General features: G+C 36.1%; 1 protein-coding gene across 5 annotated transcripts in view; it reads right to left on the bottom strand.

Moving 5' to 3' along the window:
• The window catches only part of TET2 (tet methylcytosine dioxygenase 2), a 134340-nt gene that overhangs the window by 72590 nt on the left and 49674 nt on the right, over positions 1-12076 (bottom strand). The gene's annotated exons all lie outside the window — the stretch shown is intronic.

The following is a 12076-nucleotide window of genomic DNA, read 5'->3' as shown; positions in this document are numbered from 1 at the left end:
AAAAAAAAAAAAAAAAAAAAAAAAAAAACAGCAAAAACAAAACAAAACAAAACAAAAAACAAGCTGGGCAGAAGACCTAAACAGACACTTCTCCAAAGAAGACATACAGATGGCCAAGAGGCACATGAAAAGATGCTCAATATCACTAATTATCAGAGCAATGCAAATCAAAACTACAATGAGGTATCACCTGACATCAGTTAGAATGACCATCATTAAAAAGTCTACAAATAATAAATGCTGGAGAGGGTGTGGAAAAAAGGGAACTCTCCTATACAGTTGGTGGGAATGTAAATTGGTGTAGCCACTATGGAGAACAGTATGGAGCTTCCTTAAAAAGCTAAAATACGTTACCATATGAACCAGCAATCCCACTCCCAGGCATATATCCAGAGAAAATTAATTTGAAAAGATACATGCACTCCAATATTCATTGCAGCATTATTTATAATAGCCAAGATATGGAAGCAACCTAAGTATCCACTGACAGACGAATGGATAAAGAAGATGTGGTACATATATACAATGGAATATTACTCAGCCATAAAAAGGAACAAAACTGGGTCATTTGTAGAGAAGTGGATGGATCTAGAGACTGTCATACAGAGTGAAGTAAGTCAGAAAGAGCAAAAGAAATATCGTATATTAACGCATATATGTGGAACCTAGAAAAATGGTACAGATGAACCGGTTTGCAGGGCAGAAATAGACACAGATGTAGAGAACAAACATATGGACACCAAGAGGGGAAAGCAGTGGGGTGAGGGGGGTGGTGTGATGAATTGGGAGACTGGGATTGACATATATACACTAACGTGTATAAAATGGATAACTAATAAGAACCTGCTGTATAAAAAAATAAAATTCTAAAATTAAAAAATAATAATAAATAAATAAATTTATCTCTACTAAAAAAAAAAAAAAGATTCTTATCCCTGAGGAAGAGAGTTTCTTTAAACATCCTAAGGAAACAGTGTGATTAGTTTTCTAATAGATTATATGCAACATGCTTTGGAGACACGGAAAAGAAAGGGGCTAAGTTTACCTGAAGAAGTTGGGATGACTTCACAGAGGTTGTATATTCCTTATATCGAAAACTTAAATCTTGCCAAAGACATTTCCTCAACATCCTTAATCATGGTTCTGACTCTTTTTGGTATTACCTACTGCTCAGCGGCATCAGTAGTGTAATTAAGAGCTAAGGTATATGTGCTTCCCAAAGCCAGGCACTCCCTTCTTTGTGATGAAAATGGCCTTTCTCGGACACAAGCACATTCAATTCCCAACTGTTCACAGTGTTGTTCAGGATATTTTTAAAAACTGGAAATACAATTATTTTCCAGTAAATCCAAAGCCTAAAACCCTCTCCTACCACTCCTTTCTGGACAATCATCTCCCAAACAAATCTGCTATTTTGTGTATTCTGGTGAAATTATATAAGACAAATAAGAATGTATATGGTCTACGTAAGAATGGAAGTAGTTCTTAACTTAGTATAGCATAATCATATGGTACTATTTTTATCCCTTAAACTTATATAAAATGTTTCAAAGTAACTAACTGGATATTGGTAGATAGCACTTTTCCAACTCTCCTCATTTAATAAGTCAATGATAATCATTATTCATCCACCAAACATTTATTACCTAACATGTGCCAAGCACAGTGTTAGGAATCCTAATAGGATAGGAATAAGAGGGAAGTCCAAGTACTTCGTGAGCTCAAACTCCATTAGGTCATTTTCAGTTTACATGGATGACTATGAAATTCAAATGTTTTCACTTACATTTCTTAAGACATTGAAAAATACTTGGCTAGGTATCCCACTGTATTTGATACTTTTACTTACTCATGTTCTGTTTTGTTTCAGAAAATGTTTGTATTTACTATTTTCATTTTGCCTGCTATAGTTAACCGTTCCATGTCTTCACAATAAAATCTTTATGGCGTTAACCTAGTATCTGCTACTTTGTTGACAGCAACCCTATTACAAAACTGTGGACCCCAAAGAGGAAGTACTCTTCGATAAATTATAAATGATAATAATAAAAACCCAAGCCTTGTTATAAAAAGTAAGAGAATATGGTTCAAAATAAGGGCTTAATGTGGCCATTCATTAAAGTTATGATGTTACTAAAGATATTAAATGTTATTTAGAAGAGGCCAAAAAAACTACTGCCTTTGAGAAAACCAGAATTTCAGAGAAGAAAAATACTAAGGTAACTGAAAACAATGAGTAATTTAAAAATCTATCCTGTAATTTCTTTAAGAATAATATAGTAGTTTATGGAAAAGATTAAAAAAAACAAAGTACGAATTACAGATTTTTTTTATAGAGGTAGCCTGTAGCAGTGGGTAGAGAACCACTACGTGTTCAGAGAACTTGAGAGGCAGCGGTGCCAAGTAGTTCATCGCTCCACGCTGAAGCAGTCACCTCGCCTCCCAGAAGACTCAGGCTGCTCAAAGGCAAGGGCTAGGAAAACAGAATTAATCATTTGATTTTCATATTAGTTTCAGCATCAGCTATCCATTAAGTAAGATTAATATATGTTACGTAGCCACAGTTTTTGCAAGCTTTCTGTGAAAATGAAGTTTGAAGAGATAGCTATGTAGGGACTTATTCATTTATATTTATGAGTCAGGGAACCAGTTCACTGGACATTTACAAAAGGTCAAGGAAGAAAGAAGTTGGGGGTGGATGTTATCTCACAAAATATGCAGTAAATTCTATGGTCACATAAATCTGGAGGGCAGGAGATGGTAATCTATAGATTCTGGATGAAGATGCCCTGTTAATGATAGCATATTTAACTATATTGGCAGGAATTCAACTCTAGCCCCAACTTGGAGGTGACCTTCCATTGCTTTATAGTTTGCTTTGTAAAATCCGTAAGTAGTTCTAAAACCCTCTCAGGGAAATGAAGTTCTTCTTAAAAAAAGCTCACAAATAAGAAATATCCCCACTTTAAGTGCCTGGTTTAAATATTGTCAACTGATAATTTTATTTACTAAAAGCTACTGAGCACTACAATGGGAACAAAAATAAGCATTGCACCAATGCACCCACAATTTATCATTTAAAAAACACCTTTTTGCCTCATATCTATTGTGTTGTTTACTGTCAATGAATGAAAATATAGTATTAAGACTTTCCATAACATTTTTAGGAAACACTTTACATTAAACAATAGGGCAAATAAGATGTATAAGTGTGACCACTTCAATAGGAAAATATTTCTTCTCAATTACATATTTGAAGGGAAAATGGTGCCTTTTTTGAGGAAGAGATAATTTTATTTTCAAGGGCAGTTCATCCAACTTTTAAAAATACATCAAATAACTTGAGGTTATGGGGAGGGGGAAGGGTGAGCTGTGACAGGGCGAGAGAGAGTCATGGGCATATACACACTAACAAACGTAGTAAGGTAGATAGCTAGTGGGAAGCAGCCGCATGGCACAGGGATATTGGCTTGGTGCTTTGTGACAGCCTGGAAGGGTGGGACAGGGAGGGTGGGAGGGAGGGAGGGAAGACATATGGGAACATATGTTTATGTATGACTGATTCACTTTGTTATAGAGCAGAGGCTGGCACACCATTGTAAAGCAATTATACCCCAATAAAGATGTTAAAAAAAAAAAAAAAGAACCAGAAAAAAAAAATACATCAAATATAATGTTCTAAATTAAACTCTTGATTTGCAAGTAGTTAAATGATTCAGCTAAATAATTGGATTTAAAGAAGAATTTAATTCTTCTCACTCTCCTGGGGTAGAAGGATTCAACAACAAAGATCTTAATCATAGTATTATTAAGTGTCTCAAGTCATAATTATCTCATGAACATAAAACTTAGAGCCTGAACATAAAACAAAACATAAGCAACTGAGTAAAGTCAAACTTCCTTTTCATTTTGGTGAAAAGTATGACCTACGTATTATATATTTATATTCATATCAGACACATGGTTTCTGACCTACTGACCAGCAGGAAGCAGTGTGTCCAGACAGGGAGGAAAATGGAAAATGGTTAAAGAGTAGGAGGGAGGAAATGAGAATTAAGTGGAAAGGTAATTAGGGGTTGAATGAACATATAACAAGTAGAGACACAGCAGATCTTTTAAATTAATATACCTTTTTCTACATTCACAAAATAAAACTCTTGAAGGAATTTTCGAAATAGAAATAACTGATGAACTGAGGCTCAGAGAAACAACAGTGGAAGTTTAAAGCTTACTTTTTTTTTCCTGATGTCCTCTAAAAACAAATTCACAGGTTTTCATATCAATGTCCACTGTGCTATCATTCTGACCTTTGTATTCTAATGTGACTTAAACCAAACCACCTTGGGTTTAAATGATCTATTATCAAGAGTATTATCTGCTATACCTGATAAACTAGCTAAATGGAAAATCAGTCTACCAATGCATCAAAGATGATAAATACATTATCTGCAGAACCAACAGGAAAGTGTTTTCTCTCTCCTTCAGTAAAGGCAAAAGTAACCACAAATTCAGGAGTGAGACAATTGCTTCTACATGTTCAAGCCTACCTTCTAATATGGGGTCCCCAATCCCCGGGCCACACAGCAGGAGGTGAGCGGTGGGCGAGTGGGCAAAGCTTCATCATCTGCCGCTCCCCATCGCTCCCCATCACTTGCATTACCACCTGAACCACCCCCCACCACCCCATCAGTGGAAAAATTGTCTTCCACGAAACTGGTCCCTGGCGCCAAAAAGGTTGGGGACCGCTGTTCTAATACACCCTTAAGTTCATGGTTCATCACTGTGTCCAACTCACTTAAAATGATTCCAGTAAGGCCTGCCAGTTCAGAGTTGCCCCCCCTTTTGGGGGAGGAGGGTAGGGTGAATCTTAATCTTCTTCAGCTGCCTATCTTGATCCAGAACCTCCAGTCCATGGGAACCATCTAATTATACCACTAGTTGTAAATATAAAAAGCTAGCTTTTAAAGTTTTAAAAGTATGGTGTTATGTAATAAAAGTAGATTCTTTTCTCCTATCAAGTAAGATGTACAATGCCTCTACTTTCCAGAGGAGAAAGTTAAAAACAGAGAAAATAAAGGACATCACAAACGAGAGTTGTTCTAAGTTTTAGGTAAGACTTAAAAAATATATATAGGGGCTTCCCTGGTGGTGCAGTGGTTAAGAATCTGCCTGCCAATGTAGGGGACACAGGTTCGATCACTGGTCTGGGAAGATACCACATGCCATGAAGCAACAAAGCCCGTGCAACACAACTACTGAGCCCGCGGGCCACAACTACTGAAGCCCATTCGCCTAGAGCCCGTGCTCCGCAACGAGAAGCTACCGCAATGAGAAGCCCGTGCACTGCAATGAAGAGTAGCCCCCGCTCGCCCAACTTGAGAAAGTTTGCACGTAGCAACAAAGACCCAATGCGGCCAAAAATAAATTAAATAAATAAACTTATTTAAAAAATATATATATATACACACACACATAAATATATATGACTTGTTCTCTCAATGATCATCCAATTTTTAAAAAGAAATTTTATCAACATTATAATCAGTAATATCAAAGAAAACAGAGGTCATGCTTATAAAAGTTACAGAGAAAATGAAAGAGAAAGCAGAAACATAAATAGAATAAAAAATAAATAGAATGAAAAAAGATTTTCATAAACTTGCCTAGGCTTAAAGGAGGGACTAAAAATAACAAGATGCAATTTACTAAATTAAATGTTAAATTTTTCAACATTGATTTAGAAAATCACAGTCCCAAAGTAAGGATGAAAGAGATTTGGTTTATCAGCTGCTTCTGTGAAAAAAAAAAGACAAGTTACACTGCAACTTTAATGTGTGGCCTTGTGGCAAGAAAGCCAAGTATGCTTTGAGGCCATATTAATGGATGTGAAGTGTCCAGAAAACTAGGAGAGAGACGTATGATGACCTGATCACAACTATTTAAAATACCGAACACCAAACTTTAATATTTAAAGGACCAGTACATAACACAGGGATCCAACATTCTTCAACAAATGCTGATTTTACCTTAACAGGATACGAAACAGTTAGAACATTCCAAAAATGTACTCAATTACTGCATTCCCATTAGAAAAATCCAATCTAGAATAGTCTTTTGTAGAAAGGTAGTAAAGAAGATTCCAGCACGGCATGAAAAGGGAATAATTTTTTTTTTAAGTTTTAAAATATATAACTTTTCTTCAGTTATAGCAATTATCTAAACATTTATTTTCTCATAAAATATGGAAACTGCCCCTTTTAACTCCTGGCCACTTTTCTCCCCATATCTCCCCCTTCTGCTTTCGTTACAGCCCTCAATAAACATTTGAAGTAGGCATTTTATGATATATTCCAGTTGTATGACACATATTAATGAAGAGAAGTACCTTCTACAGCATTAATAAAATTTAAACTAAGTTTTAAAAAATATTTTGATATTAAGTTATCTTCTTTTCTATAGGATTACAACCTCTTCACTCAATCAAAACATATTATTTATTTAATACTTACTATGCACTAGGCATTCAGATGTGCTTTCCTCCCTTGCTACTGCAGGAAAATTACTAACTGAATAATCATTATACTAATTTCTATTTTTAAAATGTCTTAAAAAGACTCATTTTGAGAAGGTAGAACTTTTGAAAAAATGGAAAGGGACAACTAAAATACAAAAAAAATAAAAATTAAACCCCACCTATCTCTTAACTTTAAAACAGTATATAACAACAAAAAGACAACCTACAGATGGGAGAAGATATTTGCAAATGATGCTACCGACAATGGACTAATTTCCAAAATATACAAACAGCTCATACAGCTTAATATATTAAAAAAAATCAAAGACAACTTATGGAATGGGAGAAAATATTTGCAAACAATGTTACTGACAGGGATTAATTTCCTCCAAAATATACAAATAGCTCATACAGCTCAGTATCAAAAATTAATTAATTAATTAATTAAAAACTGGGCAGAAGACTTAAATAGACATTTCTCCAAAGAAGACATACAGATGGCCAAGAGGCACATGAAAAGATGCTCAACATCACTAATTATCAGAGAAATGCAAATCAAAACTACAATGAGGTATCACCTGACATCAGTCATAATGACCATCATTAAAAAGTCTACAAATAATAAATGCTGGAGAGGGTGTGGAGAAAAGGGAACCGTCCTACACTGTTCGTGGGAGTATAAATTGGTGTAGCCACTATGAAGAACAGTATGGAGCTTCCTTAAAGCTAAAAATGGTTTTACCATATAAACCAGCAATCCCAATTCTGGGCATATATCCAGAGAAAACTCTACTTCCACAAGATACATGCATCCCAATGTTCATTTTCTTTTTTAAATGGGAAAACAATCGTTTTGTTTGTTTTTTAACATCTTTATTGGAGTACAATTGCTTTACAATGTAGTGTCAGTTTCTGCTGTATAACAAAGTGAATCAGCTATATGTATACATACATCCCTATATCTCCTCCCTCTTGCGCCTCTCTCCCACCCTCCCTATCCCACCCCTCTAGGTGGTCATAAAGCACTGAGCTGATCTCCCTGTGCTATGCAGCTGCTTCCCACTAGCTATCTATTTTACATTTGGTAGTGTATATATGTCAATGCTACTCCTTCACTTCGTCCCAGCTTAACCTTCCCCCTCCCCGTGTCCTCAAGTCCATTCTCTACCTGTGTCTTTATTTCTGTCCTGCCCCTAGGTTCATCAGAACCATTTTTTTTAGATTCCATATATATGAGTAGAGTCTGTCATACAGAGTGAAGTAGTCAGAAAGAGAAAAACAAACACATCCTAATGTTCATTGCAGCACTATTTACAATAGCCAAGATGTGGAAGCAACCTAAGTATTCATCAACAGATGAATGGATAAAGAAAATGTGGTACATATTGGGTTGGCCAAAGAGTTCGTTTGGTTTTATGTAAAAATAAAAGACACATTTTTCATTTTCACCAAGAATTTTACTGAACACTGTATTCACTAACCCAACAAACTTTTTGGCTATCCCAATATATACAATGGAATACTACTTAGCTATAAAAAAAAGGAATGAAATAATGCCATTTGCAGCAACACGGATGGACCTAGAGATTGAGAAAGACAAATATATGTGATACTTTGTGGAATCTAAAAAAATGACACAAATGAACTTATTTACAAAACAGAAATAGACTCACAGACATAGAAAACAAACTTATGCTTACCAAAGGGGAAGGGGGGGGTGATAAGTTAGAAATTTGGGATTAACAGATATACACAACTATATATAAAATAAACAAGGACCTACTGTATAGCACAGGGGATTATATTCAATATCTTCTAATAACCTATACTGGAAAAGAATTTGAAAAATAATATATATTGTGTGTTTGTGTGTGTGTGTAACTGAATCACTTTGCTGTACACCTGAAACTAACACATTATCAATTAACTATACTTCAAATTTTTTTTTTTTTTGTGGTACGCGGACCTCTCACTGCTGTGGCCTCTCCTGTTGCGGAGCACAGGCTCCGGACACGCAGGCTCAGCGGCCATGGCTCACGGGCCCAGCTGCTCTGCGGCATGTGGGATCTTCCTGGACCGGGGCACGAACCCGTGTCCCCTGCATCGGCAGGCGGACTCTCAACCACTGCGCCACCAGAGAAGCCCACCTATACTTCAAATTTTAAAATGTTTTTTCAATAGTATGAAACTGAATAAAGGAAAAAAATCTTTTTGAGACCATCTGGTTTTATACTTCAAAGAAATATATATATCAAAAGGCTAAACATTTTTTTGTTCTAAATGAAATACATTTAAAATTCCAAAGTATTCAATCCTGCATTTGATGCGGGAAGTTTATTTACCCTCCTCTGAAGCTATGGATTTTAATAATCACGTCACTGTTTGGTTAGGGAACCTGGAGCTCAGAGGTCTTTCCTGAAATGCTCTCTAGAGATCCAGTGTATCGATTTAGCCCTGTAAGCTTGCATACACTCCCAGCTATGTCCTCATAACATCGCAAGGCACCTAGGCAGCACTGCCAAACACATGGCTTCCCACAAGGGCCTACATTCTAAAGTACACTGACCAATCTTTCTCCTTTCACTGAGAGTGAAAAACAGAACAAAACAAAAAACTGCTAGGTCAGAAAATCTATCGTCAACTAAACTTTCTGGAATTTTCTAAACATTTCCTGCATTCATGTCTCAACAAACAAGGTCTTGAGTGTGTTTATTCATTAAAATTATCACCCAATAGACACCATATATTATCCATAACAGCTTTCAAATTTCTCTTCCTATAGTGAAGCATTTATGTTCACCAATACTACTGGAATTAGAATATCCTTAAAGTCTCCCAAAACAGCCAACAAAAGCACAAATCCCAATTGTAATCAATTTATTTTCGGTAGGACACTTTAGGGAAAAAATATATAAGCATCAAATGTTACTTTTACAAATGTTAGTTACAACTGAGTATCTCTGAGATTCAAGCTCTGAAACAAGGTAATTTTGTATACAAGATTACCATGTCTAGACACTGTAAGTTCCAACTTCTTACCCTCTCAGTTCCTCTCACACCCCACCCCCACTTAATGGGCAGGTGCTGAATCTATTTTAAGAAGGAGCCAGAGGGGACAAGGAAGAACAGAAGATATGATCACAAAGTGAATTCCTTCTTTTGAAGAGTGTGATTAAGTGCCTACTATGTAACCAAACACTGTGCAAGATGTTAGGAATGGAAGATAAGATACAGCCTTTGTCCTAGGGATTTCAGAGAAGACAGGCACACAGGACTACAGAAAGTGTGATGTTTGAGGGACAATAAATGCCACAAATATGAGGTTTTGCTGATGAGAAACCTGAGCTGGGGCTCTACGGCAAAAGGACATTTAACCAGGAGAGGAACAAGTACAAAGACTTGAATGTGTGAAATATAATGTTATGTTCAAGGCCTATAGTTAGGAAGAATTATACCACACAATCTGAGGGACAGTCAATATGGTGACAAGGAGGTTGAAGAGTAATCAAGAGCCAGATCAGGAATATTAAATACAGAGTTTGATCTACTTCCTATAGGTCAATGGTTTTCCAAACTGAGTTCTTTAGATAGCAAGAGTTCACAGAGCTGTTCAGGGCCACACTGGCTGAAAAGGGGGTAGGTAGGTGGCCCTATGAGTCCCCACATTGTATCCATTTCTGCACTGACCAGATGAACTTCATTTTAATTGTAAAAACTTTGCAAGGAAGGTGGGGTAGGGGGTGGTGCTTCCACTGCTTTAACAAAGTTCAACAATAGGTATCCATCAAAGGGTATTAAGAAGGGAGTATACATGGTTATATTTGCATTTAAGAATGAGCACACTAGAGCACTTTAAATTGACCAGCAGGTGGAAAAAAGAATAAAAGAACAGAAGCAGAGGGAACAATTAGGAAATGATTAATTCATGCAGAAAGGAAATTAAGAGTGGTAAGAATAAGTAGAGGTGTGGACAAGCTGGATTTGGGGGTGTGGGTGGAAAAGAAAGTGGTAGAAGTTCCTGTCCAACAAGTTCAACGTTCTCAATGAAGTAAGAAGCAAGCTGGCTGGAAGAATTTAAGGAAAGATGGGTGTGTACATGTGCAAGTGGGGGAGGCATTCAAGATCTGGAAAAGATGGCCAAGGTTGTTTCTTGTTTGTTTATTTAACTTATTTATTTATTTATTTGGCTGCACTGCGTGGCATGTGGGATCTTAGTTCCCTGACCAGGGATTGAACCCATGTCCCCTGCAGTGGAAGCGCAGAATCTTAAGCACTGGACTGCCAGAGAAGTCCCTTGTTTTTGCTTTATAAAGTCCCTTTAAAACCACCACTAAGATTCAAGGACTGTATGTGTTCTTGGTTGAAAATTACAAAATTGTTATACACATATACAACATTAACTATACGATCATAGATTCTCCCAGAAACCCATTACTTGTTCTCTTAATCTTTTCAACATTAAAAAAGCCAAGAGAACAAATTAATTTCACACTTTGAGGAAAAGGTTTGGTTAGAGTAACATCTGTAACAATGGGTAAACATTTCTAGTGCCTTTAGCTGCACTGCAACTTTCTTTCAGAACACAAAGTGTTTTCACCAAGACTCTTTCATTTATGCTTAAAATATCCTATGAGATCAATAGAGGCAACTGATGCTTCACCTTTTGATAGGGAAACCGAAACACAAGAATGGTGAAAATAACTTTCATAGGGTGCAGTCTATTTTAGCATGGCTGACTCGTTCCAAACTCAAATATGTGTCATATGTGGACAGGCACTGATGCCAAAAGTGTTAATAGTGTTATTTGTGAATTTAGGGACTGCCAAAGTTCTCAGCAGAGTCCCATGAGAACGTCAATAGTCTTCTATAATTCACTCTCTTGGGACATAGAGACCATGAGACCAATCTGGGCCTTATATGCATATAAGACAAGATACCACAGGTAACAAAGATTTTGCTTTCATATGGTTCAGTCATGACTTGTATTATAATGAGGCATGTATAATGGCGAGAGTAAAGAAATGTATAAAGAAAGAATTGTAGCACTGTTGTTAATAGAAAAATAAAATTTTCTCTTTTAAGTATACTTCTAATAATTTAGAAAATGACATTTTATTAAAATTTTCTCTTTTAAGTATACTTCTAATAATTTAGAAAATTACATTTTATTAAAAATAAGAAAATATTTAATAACAAATAGATGGGTAGAAAAAATAATAGTTTGAAGGGTGCAGTTTGAAGAGCACTGCCTTGGATGATCTCTAGGGTCTTTTTTTTGTTTAAAGTCTTATGACTCAAAGGATAAATTAATCAGGCTTGTTAGAACAATGACGATGGATTTCAGTTTATAAGACTGGTCTATAAGGAAGGGATAATTAAAGTCTTAATTTTAAAATGTAGGTGGTGATTTAAATTTGAGAAGGCAAAAGGCATTTTCCTTCTGAAAAATAAACAGAAAATAGGTACAATGATAGAAATAACTGTTCCATTTCAAACTACTGAAGAGACAGAAAGATGACATTTAAAATCAGGAAACATTGGGCTTCCCTGGTGGCACAGTGG

This window comes from Aethalodelphis obliquidens, unplaced genomic scaffold, assembly GCF_003676395.1.
Source record: "Aethalodelphis obliquidens isolate GAN/ISIS:26980383/991018 unplaced genomic scaffold, ASM367639v1 scaffold6, whole genome shotgun sequence".
Lineage (NCBI taxonomy): Eukaryota > Metazoa > Chordata > Mammalia > Artiodactyla > Delphinidae > Aethalodelphis > Aethalodelphis obliquidens.
This window is presented reverse-complemented; position numbering and strand designations above follow the sequence as displayed.